The 17,985-nt window shown below is 47.3% G+C and overlaps 34 non-coding genes across 34 annotated transcripts; all 34 read right to left on the reverse strand.

Moving 5' to 3' along the window:
* Positions 1 to 279: 279 nt before the first annotated feature.
* On the reverse strand, positions 280 to 352 carry Trnar-ucg (transfer RNA arginine (anticodon UCG)). The gene has a single exon. It is a non-coding gene; the product is annotated as a tRNA-Arg (tRNA).
* A 544-nt stretch (positions 353 to 896) lies between these two features.
* Trnat-agu (transfer RNA threonine (anticodon AGU)) lies at positions 897 to 968 on the reverse strand. Its single transcript has one exon. It is a non-coding gene; the product is annotated as a tRNA-Thr (tRNA).
* A 321-nt stretch (positions 969 to 1,289) lies between these two features.
* Trnak-cuu (transfer RNA lysine (anticodon CUU)) lies at positions 1,290 to 1,362 on the reverse strand. Its single transcript has one exon. It is a non-coding gene; the product is annotated as a tRNA-Lys (tRNA).
* Positions 1,363 to 1,801: 439 nt separating this feature from the next.
* Positions 1,802 to 1,874, reverse strand: Trnar-ucg (transfer RNA arginine (anticodon UCG)). The gene has a single exon. It is a non-coding gene; the product is annotated as a tRNA-Arg (tRNA).
* A 544-nt stretch (positions 1,875 to 2,418) lies between these two features.
* Trnat-agu (transfer RNA threonine (anticodon AGU)) lies at positions 2,419 to 2,490 on the reverse strand. The gene has a single exon. It is a non-coding gene; the product is annotated as a tRNA-Thr (tRNA).
* A 321-nt stretch (positions 2,491 to 2,811) lies between these two features.
* Trnak-cuu (transfer RNA lysine (anticodon CUU)) lies at positions 2,812 to 2,884 on the reverse strand. Its single transcript has one exon. It is a non-coding gene; the product is annotated as a tRNA-Lys (tRNA).
* Positions 2,885 to 3,323: 439 nt separating this feature from the next.
* Positions 3,324 to 3,396, reverse strand: Trnar-ucg (transfer RNA arginine (anticodon UCG)). Its single transcript has one exon. It is a non-coding gene; the product is annotated as a tRNA-Arg (tRNA).
* Positions 3,397 to 3,940: 544 nt separating this feature from the next.
* Positions 3,941 to 4,012, reverse strand: Trnat-agu (transfer RNA threonine (anticodon AGU)). Its single transcript has one exon. It is a non-coding gene; the product is annotated as a tRNA-Thr (tRNA).
* A 321-nt stretch (positions 4,013 to 4,333) lies between these two features.
* On the reverse strand, positions 4,334 to 4,406 carry Trnak-cuu (transfer RNA lysine (anticodon CUU)). Its single transcript has one exon. It is a non-coding gene; the product is annotated as a tRNA-Lys (tRNA).
* A 439-nt stretch (positions 4,407 to 4,845) lies between these two features.
* Positions 4,846 to 4,918, reverse strand: Trnar-ucg (transfer RNA arginine (anticodon UCG)). Its single transcript has one exon. It is a non-coding gene; the product is annotated as a tRNA-Arg (tRNA).
* Positions 4,919 to 5,462: 544 nt separating this feature from the next.
* On the reverse strand, positions 5,463 to 5,534 carry Trnat-agu (transfer RNA threonine (anticodon AGU)). Its single transcript has one exon. It is a non-coding gene; the product is annotated as a tRNA-Thr (tRNA).
* A 321-nt stretch (positions 5,535 to 5,855) lies between these two features.
* Positions 5,856 to 5,928, reverse strand: Trnak-cuu (transfer RNA lysine (anticodon CUU)). The gene has a single exon. It is a non-coding gene; the product is annotated as a tRNA-Lys (tRNA).
* A 439-nt stretch (positions 5,929 to 6,367) lies between these two features.
* Positions 6,368 to 6,440, reverse strand: Trnar-ucg (transfer RNA arginine (anticodon UCG)). The gene has a single exon. It is a non-coding gene; the product is annotated as a tRNA-Arg (tRNA).
* Positions 6,441 to 6,984: 544 nt separating this feature from the next.
* Positions 6,985 to 7,056, reverse strand: Trnat-agu (transfer RNA threonine (anticodon AGU)). The gene has a single exon. It is a non-coding gene; the product is annotated as a tRNA-Thr (tRNA).
* Positions 7,057 to 7,377: 321 nt separating this feature from the next.
* Trnak-cuu (transfer RNA lysine (anticodon CUU)) lies at positions 7,378 to 7,450 on the reverse strand. Its single transcript has one exon. It is a non-coding gene; the product is annotated as a tRNA-Lys (tRNA).
* A 439-nt stretch (positions 7,451 to 7,889) lies between these two features.
* Positions 7,890 to 7,962, reverse strand: Trnar-ucg (transfer RNA arginine (anticodon UCG)). The gene has a single exon. It is a non-coding gene; the product is annotated as a tRNA-Arg (tRNA).
* A 544-nt stretch (positions 7,963 to 8,506) lies between these two features.
* On the reverse strand, positions 8,507 to 8,578 carry Trnat-agu (transfer RNA threonine (anticodon AGU)). Its single transcript has one exon. It is a non-coding gene; the product is annotated as a tRNA-Thr (tRNA).
* Positions 8,579 to 8,899: 321 nt separating this feature from the next.
* Positions 8,900 to 8,972, reverse strand: Trnak-cuu (transfer RNA lysine (anticodon CUU)). The gene has a single exon. It is a non-coding gene; the product is annotated as a tRNA-Lys (tRNA).
* Positions 8,973 to 9,411: 439 nt separating this feature from the next.
* On the reverse strand, positions 9,412 to 9,484 carry Trnar-ucg (transfer RNA arginine (anticodon UCG)). Its single transcript has one exon. It is a non-coding gene; the product is annotated as a tRNA-Arg (tRNA).
* Positions 9,485 to 10,028: 544 nt separating this feature from the next.
* On the reverse strand, positions 10,029 to 10,100 carry Trnat-agu (transfer RNA threonine (anticodon AGU)). The gene has a single exon. It is a non-coding gene; the product is annotated as a tRNA-Thr (tRNA).
* Positions 10,101 to 10,421: 321 nt separating this feature from the next.
* Trnak-cuu (transfer RNA lysine (anticodon CUU)) lies at positions 10,422 to 10,494 on the reverse strand. Its single transcript has one exon. It is a non-coding gene; the product is annotated as a tRNA-Lys (tRNA).
* A 439-nt stretch (positions 10,495 to 10,933) lies between these two features.
* Trnar-ucg (transfer RNA arginine (anticodon UCG)) lies at positions 10,934 to 11,006 on the reverse strand. The gene has a single exon. It is a non-coding gene; the product is annotated as a tRNA-Arg (tRNA).
* A 544-nt stretch (positions 11,007 to 11,550) lies between these two features.
* On the reverse strand, positions 11,551 to 11,622 carry Trnat-agu (transfer RNA threonine (anticodon AGU)). The gene has a single exon. It is a non-coding gene; the product is annotated as a tRNA-Thr (tRNA).
* A 321-nt stretch (positions 11,623 to 11,943) lies between these two features.
* Trnak-cuu (transfer RNA lysine (anticodon CUU)) lies at positions 11,944 to 12,016 on the reverse strand. Its single transcript has one exon. It is a non-coding gene; the product is annotated as a tRNA-Lys (tRNA).
* Positions 12,017 to 12,455: 439 nt separating this feature from the next.
* Positions 12,456 to 12,528, reverse strand: Trnar-ucg (transfer RNA arginine (anticodon UCG)). Its single transcript has one exon. It is a non-coding gene; the product is annotated as a tRNA-Arg (tRNA).
* Positions 12,529 to 13,072: 544 nt separating this feature from the next.
* Trnat-agu (transfer RNA threonine (anticodon AGU)) lies at positions 13,073 to 13,144 on the reverse strand. Its single transcript has one exon. It is a non-coding gene; the product is annotated as a tRNA-Thr (tRNA).
* Positions 13,145 to 13,465: 321 nt separating this feature from the next.
* On the reverse strand, positions 13,466 to 13,538 carry Trnak-cuu (transfer RNA lysine (anticodon CUU)). Its single transcript has one exon. It is a non-coding gene; the product is annotated as a tRNA-Lys (tRNA).
* Positions 13,539 to 14,603: 1,065 nt separating this feature from the next.
* Trnat-agu (transfer RNA threonine (anticodon AGU)) lies at positions 14,604 to 14,675 on the reverse strand. The gene has a single exon. It is a non-coding gene; the product is annotated as a tRNA-Thr (tRNA).
* Positions 14,676 to 14,996: 321 nt separating this feature from the next.
* On the reverse strand, positions 14,997 to 15,069 carry Trnak-cuu (transfer RNA lysine (anticodon CUU)). The gene has a single exon. It is a non-coding gene; the product is annotated as a tRNA-Lys (tRNA).
* A 439-nt stretch (positions 15,070 to 15,508) lies between these two features.
* Trnar-ucg (transfer RNA arginine (anticodon UCG)) lies at positions 15,509 to 15,581 on the reverse strand. Its single transcript has one exon. It is a non-coding gene; the product is annotated as a tRNA-Arg (tRNA).
* A 550-nt stretch (positions 15,582 to 16,131) lies between these two features.
* Positions 16,132 to 16,203, reverse strand: Trnat-agu (transfer RNA threonine (anticodon AGU)). The gene has a single exon. It is a non-coding gene; the product is annotated as a tRNA-Thr (tRNA).
* Positions 16,204 to 16,524: 321 nt separating this feature from the next.
* Positions 16,525 to 16,597, reverse strand: Trnak-cuu (transfer RNA lysine (anticodon CUU)). The gene has a single exon. It is a non-coding gene; the product is annotated as a tRNA-Lys (tRNA).
* Positions 16,598 to 17,036: 439 nt separating this feature from the next.
* Positions 17,037 to 17,109, reverse strand: Trnar-ucg (transfer RNA arginine (anticodon UCG)). Its single transcript has one exon. It is a non-coding gene; the product is annotated as a tRNA-Arg (tRNA).
* Positions 17,110 to 17,671: 562 nt separating this feature from the next.
* On the reverse strand, positions 17,672 to 17,743 carry Trnat-agu (transfer RNA threonine (anticodon AGU)). The gene has a single exon. It is a non-coding gene; the product is annotated as a tRNA-Thr (tRNA).
* Between the last annotated feature and the right edge of the window lie 242 nt (positions 17,744 to 17,985).

A 17,985-nucleotide genomic window follows, 5' to 3' on the forward strand; every position in this document is an offset into this window, starting at 1 on the left:
GTGGCTATCAGCACCATTATTCAACACACATGCTCGACAGTGCGCAGACGCCTGTGGCGTAGCCCTTGGCTCCTGAATCAGATGCAGTAGTTCCAACAAAAACTCTCCTGAACGGCACTGTGCCGAAAACTTCGCTACAGATCACCCTTGTCTTGCTTGTGCTTCTGGTAGACGCCGGTTTTGCAGCCAGGAAGCGGACAGCAGCAACTTCCAACTAGTTTTAGAGTACTCAAACAACACAGTAAAACAGCATGCATCTTTTGCAGAACAGGAAAAACTCGACCGTGACAGGATTCGAACCTGCAATCTTCGGATCCGAAGTCCGACGCCTTATCCATTAGGCCACACGGTCACTGGCGCAATATACTTCTCCACACACACCTCATTTTCGCCATTTGTACACTTGGCAGAATGAATTTCCCATCTTTGACGCAGTTCTCCATCTCAAATTTCAGTACTAAAAGTACGACGCTACTTCTTGCTGTGTCCCATCGCAAGTTACATTCAAGCCCTTATGACGCTGATCAAACAAGAGAAGGCAAATCAGCTTCAATCGCTTAGTGCCATCTCAGTCGCCTGCAGAAGGTACCTCACCCTATGTGATACAATGGCGAGTTGTCGCTATTACCAAAGCGGCGGCGGCGCCGACGACGACGACGACAATCGCGAGGGTCTTTATCAGGGGTAGAAAATACATCACAAGAACTAAGTATTTCACGTCGGCATTCTCCGGAGACTGCCAAAAGCAGCAGTTTCTGGTGCCCACTTTAATAGCACCATTCACACTATTCATTTGCGAGAGCATTTCTTAAATACCGCACCCATTCATAATTTTTTTATCCTTGACCGCTTTTTTCGAAAGGGCCACGGTGGGAGGGGCTGTTACAAAATTCATTTGCCTCCTGTGAGGATCGAACTGACGACCTTTGGTTTACTAGACCAGCGCTCTGCCTCTGAGCTAAGGAGGCGCCTCCTAGCGCACTTTTCGGGTACTTTGTTCTTACAGACTAGTGAATCGGAGCCCTTCAGCTCGAAACGCACCGCATGAGCGACCATTATTTGCATTTAGTTAGCACAGCTGCTGCTTTCCTACACATCTCACACTATATCGATGTACAACTAAAATTCCAAAACAACACATTTATTTCATTTCAGAGTCACTTTCAGCTTCAAATACCGTTCCTCTGATATTCATATGAAGCTAGGCATCGTCGTAACCCGTTACGTTCATTACGCAAGGCTCACGAGATGGGCGCATGTTGGATCCGCGTAGACACAAAATTTTGCGCCGCCCAGCGTGGGGCTCGAACCCACGACCCTGAGATTAAGAGTCTCATGCTCTACCGACTGAGCTAGCCGGGCTGCACGCAACGCGTTACGAGCCATACAATACTGATTGACCTGCGACCATCTATTGAAGATTCTTTTGACTACAGCTTATTTCCTGCTGCCACAAATCAGCTACAATCCTATTCAATGAAAAATTGTCTCCGAAAGGCATCAAATCTGCTTGAAATGATACGTGGCTATCAGCACCATTATTCAACACACATGCTCGACAGTGCGCAGACGCCTGTGGCGTAGCCCTTGGCTCCTGAATCAGATGCAGTAGTTCCAACAAAAACTCTCCTGAACGGCACTGTGCCGAAAACTTCGCTACAGATCACCCTTGTCTTGCTTGTGCTTCTGGTAGACGCCGGTTTTGCAGCCAGGAAGCGGACAGCAGCAACTTCCAACTAGTTTTAGAGTACTCAAACAACACAGTAAAACAGCATGCATCTTTTGCAGAACAGGAAAAACTCGACCGTCACAGGATTCGAACCTGCAATCTTCGGATCCGAAGTCCGACGCCTTATCCATTAGGCCACACGGTCACTGGCGCAATATACTTCTCCACACACACCTCATTTTCGCCATTTGTACACTTGGCAGAATGAATTTCCCATCTTTGACGCAGTTCTCCATCTCAAATTTCAGTACTAAAAGTACGACGCTACTTCTTGCTGTGTCCCATCGCAAGTTACATTCAAGCCCTTATGACGCTGATCAAACAAGAGAAGGCAAATCAGCTTCAATCGCTTAGTGCCATCTCAGTCGCCTGCAGAAGGTACCTCACCCTATGTGATACAATGGCGAGTTGTCGCTATTACCAAAGCGGCGGCGGCGCCGACGACGACGACGACAATCGCGAGGGTCTTTATCAGGGGTAGAAAATACATCACAAGAACTAAGTATTTCACGTCGGCATTCTCCGGAGACTGCCAAAAGCAGCAGTTTCTGGTGCCCACTTTAATAGCACCATTCACACTATTCATTTGCGAGAGCATTTCTTAAATACCGCACCCATTCATAATTTTTTTATCCTTGACCGCTTTTTTCGAAAGGGCCACGGTGGGAGGGGCTGTTACAAAATTCATTTGCCTCCTGTGAGGATCGAACTGACGACCTTTGGTTTACTAGACCAGCGCTCTGCCTCTGAGCTAAGGAGGCGCCTCCTAGCGCACTTTTCGGGTACTTTGTTCTTACAGACTAGTGAATCGGAGCCCTTCAGCTCGAAACGCACCGCATGAGCGACCATTATTTGCATTTAGTTAGCACAGCTGCTGCTTTCCTACACATCTCACACTATATCGATGTACAACTAAAATTCCAAAACAACACATTTATTTCATTTCAGAGTCACTTTCAGCTTCAAATACCGTTCCTCTGATATTCATATGAAGCTAGGCATCGTCGTAACCCGTTACGTTCATTACGCAAGGCTCACGAGATGGGCGCATGTTGGATCCGCGTAGACACAAAATTTTGCGCCGCCCAGCGTGGGGCTCGAACCCACGACCCTGAGATTAAGAGTCTCATGCTCTACCGACTGAGCTAGCCGGGCTGCACGCAACGCGTTACGAGCCATACAATACTGATTGACCTGCGACCATCTATTGAAGATTCTTTTGACTACAGCTTATTTCCTGCTGCCACAAATCAGCTACAATCCTATTCAATGAAAAATTGTCTCCGAAAGGCATCAAATCTGCTTGAAATGATACGTGGCTATCAGCACCATTATTCAACACACATGCTCGACAGTGCGCAGACGCCTGTGGCGTAGCCCTTGGCTCCTGAATCAGATGCAGTAGTTCCAACAAAAACTCTCCTGAACGGCACTGTGCCGAAAACTTCGCTACAGATCACCCTTGTCTTGCTTGTGCTTCTGGTAGACGCCGGTTTTGCAGCCAGGAAGCGGACAGCAGCAACTTCCAACTAGTTTTAGAGTACTCAAACAACACAGTAAAACAGCATGCATCTTTTGCAGAACAGGAAAAACTCGACCGTGACAGGATTCGAACCTGCAATCTTCGGATCCGAAGTCCGACGCCTTATCCATTAGCCCACACGGTCACTGGCGCAATATACTTCTCCACACACACCTCATTTTCGCCATTTGTACACTTGGCAGAATGAATTTCCCATCTTTGACGCAGTTCTCCATCTCAAATTTCAGTACTAAAAGTACGACGCTACTTCTTGCTGTGTCCCATCGCAAGTTACATTCAAGCCCTTATGACGCTGATCAAACAAGAGAAGGCAAATCAGCTTCAATCGCTTAGTGCCATCTCAGTCGCCTGCAGAAGGTACCTCACCCTATGTGATACAATGGCGAGTTGTCGCTATTACCAAAGCGGCGGCGGCGCCGACGACGACGACGACAATCGCGAGGGTCTTTATCAGGGGTAGAAAATACATCACAAGAACTAAGTATTTCACGTCGGCATTCTCCGGAGACTGCCAAAAGCAGCAGTTTCTGGTGCCCACTTTAATAGCACCATTCACACTATTCATTTGCGAGAGCATTTCTTAAATACCGCACCCATTCATAATTTTTTTATCCTTGACCGCTTTTTTCGAAAGGGCCACGGTGGGAGGGGCTGTTACAAAATTCATTTGCCTCCTGTGAGGATCGAACTGACGACCTTTGGTTTACTAGACCAGCGCTCTGCCTCTGAGCTAAGGAGGCGCCTCCTAGCGCACTTTTCGGGTACTTTGTTCTTACAGACTAGTGAATCGGAGCCCTTCAGCTCGAAACGCACCGCATGAGCGACCATTATTTGCATTTAGTTAGCACAGCTGCTGCTTTCCTACACATCTCACACTATATCGATGTACAACTAAAATTCCAAAACAACACATTTATTTCATTTCAGAGTCACTTTCAGCTTCAAATACCGTTCCTCTGATATTCATATGAAGCTAGGCATCGTCGTAACCCGTTACGTTCATTACGCAAGGCTCACGAGATGGGCGCATGTTGGATCCGCGTAGACACAAAATTTTGCGCCGCCCAGCGTGGGGCTCGAACCCACGACCCTGAGATTAAGAGTCTCATGCTCTACCGACTGAGCTAGCCGGGCTGCACGCAACGCGTTACGAGCCATACAATACTGATTGACCTGCGACCATCTATTGAAGATTCTTTTGACTACAGCTTATTTCCTGCTGCCACAAATCAGCTACAATCCTATTCAATGAAAAATTGTCTCCGAAAGGCATCAAATCTGCTTGAAATGATACGTGGCTATCAGCACCATTATTCAACACACATGCTCGACAGTGCGCAGACGCCTGTGGCGTAGCCCTTGGCTCCTGAATCAGATGCAGTAGTTCCAACAAAAACTCTCCTGAACGGCACTGTGCCGAAAACTTCGCTACAGATCACCCTTGTCTTGCTTGTGCTTCTGGTAGACGCCGGTTTTGCAGCCAGGAAGCGGACAGCAGCAACTTCCAACTAGTTTTAGAGTACTCAAACAACACAGTAAAACAGCATGCATCTTTTGCAGAACAGGAAAAACTCGACCGTGACAGGATTCGAACCTGCAATCTTCGGATCCGAAGTCCGACGCCTTATCCATTAGCCCACACGGTCACTGGCGCAATATACTTCTCCACACACACCTCATTTTCGACATTTGTACACTTGGCAATATGAATTTCCCATCTTTGACGCAGTTCTCCATCTCAAATTTCAGTACTAAAAGTACGACGCTACTTCTTGCTGTGTCCCATCGCAAGTTACATTCAAGCCCTTATGACGCTGATCAAACAAGAGAAGGCAAATCAGCTTCAATCGCTTAGTGCCATCTCAGTCGCCTGCAGAAGGTACCTCACCCTATGTGATACAATGGCGAGTTGTCGCTATTACCAAAGCGGCGGCGGCGCCGACGACGACGACGACAATCGCGAGGGTCTTTATCAGGGGTAGAAAATACATCACAAGAACTAAGTATTTCACGTCGGCATTCTCCGGAGACTGCCAAAAGCAGCAGTTTCTGGTGCCCACTTTAATAGCACCATTCACACTATTCATTTGCGAGAGCATTTCTTAAATACCGCACCCATTCATAATTTTTTTATCCTTGACCGCTTTTTTCGAAAGGGCCACGGTGGGAGGGGCTGTTACAAAATTCATTTGCCTCCTGTGAGGATCGAACTGACGACCTTTGGTTTACTAGACCAGCGCTCTGCCTCTGAGCTAAGGAGGCGCCTCCTAGCGCACTTTTCGGGTACTTTGTTCTTACAGACTAGTGAATCGGAGCCCTTCAGCTCGAAACGCACCGCATGAGCGACCATTATTTGCATTTAGTTAGCACAGCTGCTGCTTTCCTACACATCTCACACTATATCGATGTACAACTAAAATTCCAAAACAACACATTTATTTCATTTCAGAGTCACTTTCAGCTTCAAATACCGTTCCTCTGATATTCATATGAAGCTAGGCATCGTCGTAACCCGTTACGTTCATTACGCAAGGCTCACGAGATGGGCGCATGTTGGATCCGCGTAGACACAAAATTTTGCGCCGCCCAGCGTGGGGCTCGAACCCACGACCCTGAGATTAAGAGTCTCATGCTCTACCGACTGAGCTAGCCGGGCTGCACGCAACGCGTTACGAGCCATACAATACTGATTGACCTGCGACCATCTATTGAAGATTCTTTTGACTACAGCTTATTTCCTGCTGCCACAAATCAGCTACAATCCTATTCAATGAAAAATTGTCTCCGAAAGGCATCAAATCTGCTTGAAATGATACGTGGCTATCAGCACCATTATTCAACACACATGCTCGACAGTGCGCAGACGCCTGTGGCGTAGCCCTTGGCTCCTGAATCAGATGCAGTAGTTCCAACAAAAACTCTCCTGAACGGCACTGTGCCGAAAACTTCGCTACAGATCACCCTTGTCTTGCTTGTGCTTCTGGTAGACGCCGGTTTTGCAGCCAGGAAGCGGACAGCAGCAACTTCCAACTAGTTTTAGAGTACTCAAACAACACAGTAAAACAGCATGCATCTTTTGCAGAACAGGAAAAACTCGACCGTCACAGGATTCGAACCTGCAATCTTCGGATCCGAAGTCCGACGCCTTATCCATTAGGCCACACGGTCACTGGCGCAATATACTTCTCCACACACACCTCATTTTCGCCATTTGTACACTTGGCAGAATGAATTTCCCATCTTTGACGCAGTTCTCCATCTCAAATTTCAGTACTAAAAGTACGACGCTACTTCTTGCTGTGTCCCATCGCAAGTTACATTCAAGCCCTTATGACGCTGATCAAACAAGAGAAGGCAAATCAGCTTCAATCGCTTAGTGCCATCTCAGTCGCCTGCAGAAGGTACCTCACCCTATGTGATACAATGGCGAGTTGTCGCTATTACCAAAGCGGCGGCGGCGCCGACGACGACGACGACAATCGCGAGGGTCTTTATCAGGGGTAGAAAATACATCACAAGAACTAAGTATTTCACGTCGGCATTCTCCGGAGACTGCCAAAAGCAGCAGTTTCTGGTGCCCACTTTAATAGCACCATTCACACTATTCATTTGCGAGAGCATTTCTTAAATACCGCACCCATTCATAATTTTTTTATCCTTGACCGCTTTTTTCGAAAGGGCCACGGTGGGAGGGGCTGTTACAAAATTCATTTGCCTCCTGTGAGGATCGAACTGACGACCTTTGGTTTACTAGACCAGCGCTCTGCCTCTGAGCTAAGGAGGCGCCTCCTAGCGCACTTTTCGGGTACTTTGTTCTTACAGACTAGTGAATCGGAGCCCTTCAGCTCGAAACGCACCGCATGAGCGACCATTATTTGCATTTAGTTAGCACAGCTGCTGCTTTCCTACACATCTCACACTATATCGATGTACAACTAAAATTCCAAAACAACACATTTATTTCATTTCAGAGTCACTTTCAGCTTCAAATACCGTTCCTCTGATATTCATATGAAGCTAGGCATCGTCGTAACCCGTTACGTTCATTACGCAAGGCTCACGAGATGGGCGCATGTTGGATCCGCGTAGACACAAAATTTTGCGCCGCCCAGCGTGGGGCTCGAACCCACGACCCTGAGATTAAGAGTCTCATGCTCTACCGACTGAGCTAGCCGGGCTGCACGCAACGCGTTACGAGCCATACAATACTGATTGACCTGCGACCATCTATTGAAGATTCTTTTGACTACAGCTTATTTCCTGCTGCCACAAATCAGCTACAATCCTATTCAATGAAAAATTGTCTCCGAAAGGCATCAAATCTGCTTGAAATGATACGTGGCTATCAGCACCATTATTCAACACACATGCTCGACAGTGCGCAGACGCCTGTGGCGTAGCCCTTGGCTCCTGAATCAGATGCAGTAGTTCCAACAAAAACTCTCCTGAACGGCACTGTGCCGAAAACTTCGCTACAGATCACCCTTGTCTTGCTTGTGCTTCTGGTAGACGCCGGTTTTGCAGCCAGGAAGCGGACAGCAGCAACTTCCAACTAGTTTTAGAGTACTCAAACAACACAGTAAAACAGCATGCATCTTTTGCAGAACAGGAAAAACTCGACCGTGACAGGATTCGAACCTGCAATCTTCGGATCCGAAGTCCGACGCCTTATCCATTAGCCCACACGGTCACTGGCGCAATATACTTCTCCACACACACCTCATTTTCGCCATTTGTACACTTGGCAGAATGAATTTCCCATCTTTGACGCAGTTCTCCATCTCAAATTTCAGTACTAAAAGTACGACGCTACTTCTTGCTGTGTCCCATCGCAAGTTACATTCAAGCCCTTATGACGCTGATCAAACAAGAGAAGGCAAATCAGCTTCAATCGCTTAGTGCCATCTCAGTCGCCTGCAGAAGGTACCTCACCCTATGTGATACAATGGCGAGTTGTCGCTATTACCAAAGCGGCGGCGGCGCCGACGACGACGACGACAATCGCGAGGGTCTTTATCAGGGGTAGAAAATACATCACAAGAACTAAGTATTTCACGTCGGCATTCTCCGGAGACTGCCAAAAGCAGCAGTTTCTGGTGCCCACTTTAATAGCACCATTCACACTATTCATTTGCGAGAGCATTTCTTAAATACCGCACCCATTCATAATTTTTTTATCCTTGACCGCTTTTTTCGAAAGGGCCACGGTGGGAGGGGCTGTTACAAAATTCATTTGCCTCCTGTGAGGATCGAACTGACGACCTTTGGTTTACTAGACCAGCGCTCTGCCTCTGAGCTAAGGAGGCGCCTCCTAGCGCACTTTTCGGGTACTTTGTTCTTACAGACTAGTGAATCGGAGCCCTTCAGCTCGAAACGCACCGCATGAGCGACCATTATTTGCATTTAGTTAGCACAGCTGCTGCTTTCCTACACATCTCACACTATATCGATGTACAACTAAAATTCCAAAACAACACATTTATTTCATTTCAGAGTCACTTTCAGCTTCAAATACCGTTCCTCTGATATTCATATGAAGCTAGGCATCGTCGTAACCCGTTACGTTCATTACGCAAGGCTCACGAGATGGGCGCATGTTGGATCCGCGTAGACACAAAATTTTGCGCCGCCCAGCGTGGGGCTCGAACCCACGACCCTGAGATTAAGAGTCTCATGCTCTACCGACTGAGCTAGCCGGGCTGCACGCAACGCGTTACGAGCCATACAATACTGATTGACCTGCGACCATCTATTGAAGATTCTTTTGACTACAGCTTATTTCCTGCTGCCACAAATCAGCTACAATCCTATTCAATGAAAAATTGTCTCCGAAAGGCATCAAATCTGCTTGAAATGATACGTGGCTATCAGCACCATTATTCAACACACATGCTCGACAGTGCGCAGACGCCTGTGGCGTAGCCCTTGGCTCCTGAATCAGATGCAGTAGTTCCAACAAAAACTCTCCTGAACGGCACTGTGCCGAAAACTTCGCTACAGATCACCCTTGTCTTGCTTGTGCTTCTGGTAGACGCCGGTTTTGCAGCCAGGAAGCGGACAGCAGCAACTTCCAACTAGTTTTAGAGTACTCAAACAACACAGTAAAACAGCATGCATCTTTTGCAGAACAGGAAAAACTCGACCGTGACAGGATTCGAACCTGCAATCTTCGGATCCGAAGTCCGACGCCTTATCCATTAGCCCACACGGTCACTGGCGCAATATACTTCTCCACACACACCTCATTTTCGACATTTGTACACTTGGCAATATGAATTTCCCATCTTTGACGCAGTTCTCCATCTCAAATTTCAGTACTAAAAGTACGACGCTACTTCTTGCTGTGTCCCATCGCAAGTTACATTCAAGCCCTTATGACGCTGATCAAACAAGAGAAGGCAAATCAGCTTCAATCGCTTAGTGCCATCTCAGTCGCCTGCAGAAGGTACCTCACCCTATGTGATACAATGGCGAGTTGTCGCTATTACCAAAGCGGCGGCGGCGCCGACGACGACGACGACAATCGCGAGGGTCTTTATCAGGGGTAGAAAATACATCACAAGAACTAAGTATTTCACGTCGGCATTCTCCGGAGACTGCCAAAAGCAGCAGTTTCTGGTGCCCACTTTAATAGCACCATTCACACTATTCATTTGCGAGAGCATTTCTTAAATACCGCACCCATTCATAATTTTTTTATCCTTGACCGCTTTTTTCGAAAGGGCCACGGTGGGAGGGGCTGTTACAAAATTCATTTGCCTCCTGTGAGGATCGAACTGACGACCTTTGGTTTACTAGACCAGCGCTCTGCCTCTGAGCTAAGGAGGCGCCTCCTAGCGCACTTTTCGGGTACTTTGTTCTTACAGACTAGTGAATCGGAGCCCTTCAGCTCGAAACGCACCGCATGAGCGACCATTATTTGCATTTAGTTAGCACAGCTGCTGCTTTCCTACACATCTCACACTATATCGATGTACAACTAAAATTCCAAAACAACACATTTATTTCATTTCAGAGTCACTTTCAGCTTCAAATACCGTTCCTCTGATATTCATATGAAGCTAGGCATCGTCGTAACCCGTTACGTTCATTACGCAAGGCTCACGAGATGGGCGCATGTTGGATCCGCGTAGACACAAAATTTTGCGCCGCCCAGCGTGGGGCTCGAACCCACGACCCTGAGATTAAGAGTCTCATGCTCTACCGACTGAGCTAGCCGGGCTGCACGCAACGCGTTACGAGCCATACAATACTGATTGACCTGCGACCATCTATTGAAGATTCTTTTGACTACAGCTTATTTCCTGCTGCCACAAATCAGCTACAATCCTATTCAATGAAAAATTGTCTCCGAAAGGCATCAAATCTGCTTGAAATGATACGTGGCTATCAGCACCATTATTCAACACACATGCTCGACAGTGCGCAGACGCCTGTGGCGTAGCCCTTGGCTCCTGAATCAGATGCAGTAGTTCCAACAAAAACTCTCCTGAACGGCACTGTGCCGAAAACTTCGCTACAGATCACCCTTGTCTTGCTTGTGCTTCTGGTAGACGCCGGTTTTGCAGCCAGGAAGCGGACAGCAGCAACTTCCAACTAGTTTTAGAGTACTCAAACAACACAGTAAAACAGCATGCATCTTTTGCAGAACAGGAAAAACTCGACCGTGACAGGATTCGAACCTGCAATCTTCGGATCCGAAGTCCGACGCCTTATCCATTAGGCCACACGGTCACTGGCGCAATATACTTCTCCACACACACCTCATTTTCGACATTTGTACACTTGGCAATATGAATTTCCCATCTTTGACGCAGTTCTCCATCTCAAATTTCAGTACTAAAAGTACGACGCTACTTCTTGCTGTGTCCCATCGCAAGTTACATTCAAGCCCTTATGACGCTGATCAAACAAGAGAAGGCAAATCAGCTTCAATCGCTTAGTGCCATCTCAGTCGCCTGCAGAAGGTACCTCACCCTATGTGATACAATGGCGAGTTGTCGCTATTACCAAAGCGGCGGCGGCGCCGACGACGACGACGACAATCGCGAGGGTCTTTATCAGGGGTAGAAAATACATCACAAGAACTAAGTATTTCACGTCGGCATTCTCCGGAGACTGCCAAAAGCAGCAGTTTCTGGTGCCCACTTTAATAGCACCATTCACACTATTCATTTGCGAGAGCATTTCTTAAATACCGCACCCATTCATAACTTTTTTATCCTTGACCGCTTTTTTCGAAAGGGCCACGGTGGGAGGGGCTGTTACAAAATTCATTTGCCTCCTGTGAGGATCGAACTGACGACCTTTGGTTTACTAGACCAGCGCTCTGCCACTGAGCTAAGGAGGCGCCTCCTAGCGCACTTTTCGGGTACTTTGTTCTTACAGACTAGTGAATCGGAGCCCTTCAGCTCGAAACGCACCGCATGAGCGACCATTATTTGCATTTAGTTAGCACAGCTGCTGCTTTCCTACACATCTCACACTATATCGATGTACAACTAAAATTCCAAAACAACACATTTATTTCATTTCAGAGTCACTTTCAGCTTCAAATACCGTTCCTCTGATATTCATATGAAGCTAGGCATCGTCGTAACCCGTTACGTTCATTACGCAAGGCTCACGAGATGGGCGCATGTTGGATCCGCGTAGACACAAAATTTTGCGCCGCCCAGCGTGGGGCTCGAACCCACGACCCTGAGATTAAGAGTCTCATGCTCTACCGACTGAGCTAGCCGGGCTGCACGCAACGCGTTACGAGCCATACAATACTGATTGACCTGCGACCATCTATTGAAGATTCTTTTGACTACAGCTTATTTCCTGCTGCCACAAATCAGCTACAATCCTATTCAATGAAAAATTGTCTCCGAAAGGCATCAAATCTGCTTGAAATGATACGTGGCTATCAGCACCATTATTCAACACACATGCTCGACAGTGCGCAGACGCCTGTGGCGTAGCCCTTGGCTCCTGAATCAGATGCAGTAGTTCCAACAAAAACTCTCCTGAACGGCACTGTGCCGAAAACTTCGCTACAGATCACCCTTGTCTTGCTTGTGCTTCTGGTAGACGCCGGTTTTGCAGCCAGGAAGCGGACAGCAGCAACTTCCAACTAGTTTTAGAGTACTCAAACAACACAGTAAAACAGCATGCATCTTTTGCAGAACAGGAAAAACTCGACCGTCACAGGATTCGAACCTGCAATCTTCGGATCCGAAGTCCGACGCCTTATCCATTAGGCCACACGGTCACTGGCGCAATATACTTCTCCACACACACCTCATTTTCGCCATTTGTACACTTGGCAGAATGAATTTCCCATCTTTGACGCAGTTCTCCATCTCAAATTTCAGTACTAAAAGTACGACGCTACTTCTTGCTGTGTCCCATCGCAAGTTACATTCAAGCCCTTATGACGCTGATCAAACAAGAGAAGGCAAATCAGCTTCAATCGCTTAGTGCCATCTCAGTCGCCTGCAGAAGGTACCTCACCCTATGTGATACAATGGCGAGTTGTCGCTATTACCAAAGCGGCGGCGGCGCCGACGACGATGACGACAATCGCGAGGGTCTTTATCAGGGGTAGAAAATACATCACAAGAACTAAGTATTTCACGTCGGCATTCTCCGGAGACTGCCAAAAGCAGCAGTTTCTGGTGCCCACTTTAATAGCACCATTCACACTATTCATTTGCGAGAGCATTTCTTAAATACCGCACCCATTCATAATTTTTTTATCCTTGACCGCTTTTTTCGAAAGGGCCACGGTGGGAGGGGCTGTTACAAAATTCATTTGCCTCCTGTGAGGATCGAACTGACGACCTTTGGTTTACTAGACCAGCGCTCTGCCACTGAGCTAAGGAGGCGCCTCCTAGCGCACTTTTCGGGTACTTTGTTCTTACAGACTAGTGAATCGGAGCCCTTCAGCTCGAAACGCACCGCATGAGCGACCATTATTTGCATTTAGTTAGCACAGCTGCTGCTTTCCTACACATCTCACACTATATCGATGTACAACTAAAATTCCAAAACAACACATTTATTTCATTTCAGAGTCACTTTCAGCTTCAAATACCGTTCCTCTGATATTCATATGAAGCTAGGCATCGTCGTAACCCGTTATGTTCATTACGCAAGGCTCACGAGATGGGCGCATGTTGGATCCGCGTAGACACAAAATTTTGCGCCGCCCAGCGTGGGGCTCGAACCCACGACCCTGAGATTAAGAGTCTCATGCTCTACCGACTGAGCTAGCCGGGCTGCACGCAACGCGTTACGAGCCATACAATAATGATTGACCTGCGACCATCTATTGAAGATTCTTTTGACTACAGCTTATTTCCTGCTGCCACAAATCAGCTACAATCCTATTCAATGAAAAATTGTCTCCGAAAAGCATCAAAGCTGCTTGAAATGATACGTGGCTATCAGCACCATTATTCAACACACATGCTCGACAGTGCGCAGACGCCTGTGGCGTAGCCCTTGGCTCCTGAATCAGATGCAGTAGTTCCAACAAAAACTCTCCTGAACGGCACTGTGCCGAAAACTTCGCTACAGATCACCCTTGTCTTGCTTGTGCTTCTGGTAGACGCCGGTTTTGCAGCCAGGAAGCGGACAGCAGCAACTTCCAACTAGTTTTAGAGTACTCAAACAACACAGTAAAACAGCATGCATCTTTTGCAGAACAGGAAAAACTCGACCGTCACAGGATTCGAACCTGCAATCTTCGGATCCGAAGTCCGACGCCTTATCCATTAGGCCACACCTTCACTGGCGCAATATACTTCTCCACACACACCTCACTTTCGCCATTTGTACACTTGGCAGAATGAATTTCCTATCTTTGACGCAGTTCTCCATCTAAAATTTCAGTACTAAAAGTACGACGCTACTTCTTGCTGTGTCCCATCGCAAGTTACATTCAAGCCCTTATGACGCTGATCAAACAAGAGAAGGCAAATCAGCTTCAATCGCTTAGTGCCATCTCAGTCGCTTGCAGAAGGTACCTCACCCTATGTGATACAATGGCGAGTTGTCGCTATTACCAAAGCGGCGGCGGCGCCGACGACGACGACGACGACGACGACAATCGCGAGGGTTTTTATCAGGGGTAGAAAATACATCACAAGAACTAAGTATTTCACGTCGGCATTCTCCGGAGACTGCCAAAAGCAGCAGTTTCTGGTGCCCACTTTAATAGCACCATTCACACTATTCATTTGCGAGAGCATTTCTTAAATACCGCACCCATTCATAATTTTTTTATCCTTGACCGCTTTTTTCGAAAGGGCCACGGTGGGAGGGGCTGTTACAAAATTCATTTGCCTCCTGTGAGGATCGAACTGACGACCTCTGGTTTACTAGACCAGCGCTCTGCCACTGAGCTAAGGCGGCGCCTCCTAGCGCACTTTTCGGGTACTTTGTTCTTACAGACTAGTGAATCGGAGCCCTTCAGCTCGAAACGCACCGCATGAGCGACCATTATTTGCATTTAGTTAGCACAGCTGCTGCTTTCCTACCCATCTCACACTATATCGATGTACAACTAAAATTCCAAAACAACACATTTATTTCATTTCAGAGTCACTTTCAGCTTCAAATACCGTTCCTCTGATATTCATACGAAGCTAGGCATCGTCGTAACCCGTTACGTTCATTACGCAAGGCTCACGAGAGGGGCGCATGTTGGATCCGCGTAGACACAAAATTTTGCGCCGCCCAGCGTGGGGCTCGAACCCACGACCCTGAGATTAAGAGTCTCATGCTCTACCGACTGAGCTAGCCGGGCTGCACGCAACGCGTTACGAGCCATACAATACTGATTGACCTGCGACCATCTATTGAAGATTCTTTTGACTACAGCTTATTTCCTGCTGCCACAAATCAGCTACAATCCTATTCAATGAAAAATTGTCTCCGAAAGGCATCAAATCTGCTTGAAATGATACGTGGCTATCAGCACCATTATTCAACACACATGCTCGACAGTGCGCAGACGCCTGTGGCGTAGCCCTTGGCTCCTGAATCAGATGCAGTAGTTCCAACAAAAACTCTCCTGAACGGCACTGTGCCGAAAACTTCGCTACAGATCACCCTTGTCTTGCTTGTGCTTCTGGTAGACGCCGGTTTTGCAGCCAGGAAGCGGACAGCAGCAACTTCCAACTAGTTTTAGAGTACTCAAACAACACAGTAAAACAGCATGCATCTTTTGCAGAACAGGAAAAACTCGACCGTCACAGGATTCGAACCTGCAATCTTCGGATCCGAAGTCCGACGCCTTATCCATTAGGCCACACGGTCACTGGCGCAATATACTTCTCCACACACACCTCATTTTCGCCATTTGTACACTTGGCAGAATGAATTTCCCATCTTTAACGCAGTTATCCATCTCAAATTTCAGTACTAAAAGTACGACGCTACTTCTTGCTGTGTCCCATCGCAAGTTACATTCAAGCCCTTATGACGCTGATCAAACAAGAGAAGGCAAATCAGCTTCAATCGCTTAGTGCCATCTCAGTCGCCTGCAGAAGGTACCTCACCCTATGTGATACAATGGCGAGTTGTCGCTATTACCAAAGCGGCGGCGGCGCCGACGACGACGACGACGACGACAATCGCGAGGGTCTTTATCAGGGGTAGAAAATACATCACAAGAACTAAGTATTTCACGTCGGCATTCTCCGGAGACTGCCAAAAGCAGCAGTTTCTGGTGCCCACTTTAATAGCACCATTCACACTATTCATTTGCGAGAGCATTTCTTAAATACCGCACCCATTCATAATTTTTTTATCCTTGACCGCTTTTTTCGAAAGGGCCACGGTGGGAGGGGCTGTTACAAAATTCATTTGCCTCCTGTGAGGATCGAACTGACGACCTCTGGTTTACTAGACCAGCGCTCTGCCACTGAGCTAAGGCGGCGCCTCCTAGCGCACTTTTCGGGTACTTTGTTCTTACAGACTAGTGAATCGGAGCCCTTCAGCTCGAAACGCACCGCATGAGCGACCATTATTTGCATTTAGTTAGCACAGCTGCTGCTTTCCTACACATCTCACACTATATCGATGTACAACTAAAATTCCAAAACAACACATTTATTTCATTTCAGAGTCACTTTCAGCTTCAAATACCGTTCCTCTGATATTCATACGAAGCTAGGCATCGTCGTAACCCGTTACGTTCATTACGCAAGGCTCACGAGAGGGGCGCATGTTGGATCCGCGTAGACACAAAATTTTGCGCCGCCCAGCGTGGGGCTCGAACCCACGACCCTGAGATTAAGAGTCTCATGCTCTACCGACTGAGCTAGCCGGGCTGCACGCAACGCGTTACGAGCCATACAATACTGATTGACCTGCGACCATCTATTGAAGATTCTTTTGACTACAGCTTATTTCCTGCTGCCACAAATCAGCTACAATCCTATTCAATGAAAAATTGTCTCCGAAAGGCATCAAATCTGCTTGAAATGATACGTGGCTATCAGCACCATTATTCAACACACATGCTCGACAGTGCGCAGACGCCTGTGGCGTAGCCCTTGGCTCCTGAATCAGATGCAGTAGTTCCAACAAAAACTCTCCTGAACGGCACTGTGCCGAAAACTTCGCTACAGATCACCCTTGTCTTGCTTGTGCTTCTGGTAGACGCCGGTTTTGCAGCCAGGAAGCGGACAGCAGCAACTTCCAACTAGTTTTAGAGTACTCAAACAACACAGTAAAACAGCATGCATCTTTTGCAGAACAGGAAAAACTCGACCGTCACAGGATTCGAACCTGCAATCTTCGGATCCGAAGTCCGACGCCTTATCCATTAGGCCACACGGTCACTGGCGCAATATACTTCTCCACACACACCTCATTTTCGCCATTTGTACACTTGGCAGAATGAATTTCCCATCTTTAACGCAGTTATCCATCTAAAATTTCAGTACTAAAAGTACGACGCTACTTCTTGCTGTGTCCCATCGCAAGTTACATTCAAGCCCTTATGACGCTGATCAAACAAGAGAAGGCAAATCAGCTTCAATCGCTTAGTGCCATCTCAGTCGCCTGCAGAAGGTACCTCACCCTATGTGATACAATGGCGAGTTGTCGCTATTACCAAAGCGGCGGCGGCGCCGACGACGACGACGACGACGACGACGACGACGACAATCGCGAGGGTCTTTATCAGGGGTAGAAAATACATCACAAGAACTAAGTATTTCACGTCGGCATTCTCCGGAGACTGCCAAAAGCAGCAGTTTCTGGTGCCCACTTTAATAGCACCATTCACACTATTCATTTGCGAGAGCATTTCTTAAATACCGCACCCATTCATAACTTTTTTATCCTTGACCGCTTTTTTCGAAAGGGCCACGGTGGGAGGGGCTGTTACAAAATTCATTTGCCTCCTGTGAGGATCGAACTGACGACCTTTGGTTTACTAGACCAGCGCTCTGCCACTGAGCTAAGGAGGCGCCTCCTAGCGCACTTTTCGGGTACTTTGTTCTTACAGACTAGTGAATCGGAGCCCTTCAGCTCGAAACGCACCGCATGAGCGACCATTATTTGCATTTAGTTAGCACAGCTGCTGCTTTCCTACACATCTCACACTATATCGATGTACAACTAAAATTCCAAAACAACACATTTATTTCATTTCAGAGTCACTTTCAGCTTCAAATACCGTTCCTCTGATATTCATATGAAGCTAGGCATC

Source organism: Schistocerca cancellata, unplaced genomic scaffold (assembly GCF_023864275.1).
Source record: "Schistocerca cancellata isolate TAMUIC-IGC-003103 unplaced genomic scaffold, iqSchCanc2.1 HiC_scaffold_1109, whole genome shotgun sequence".
NCBI lineage: Eukaryota > Metazoa > Arthropoda > Insecta > Orthoptera > Acrididae > Schistocerca > Schistocerca cancellata.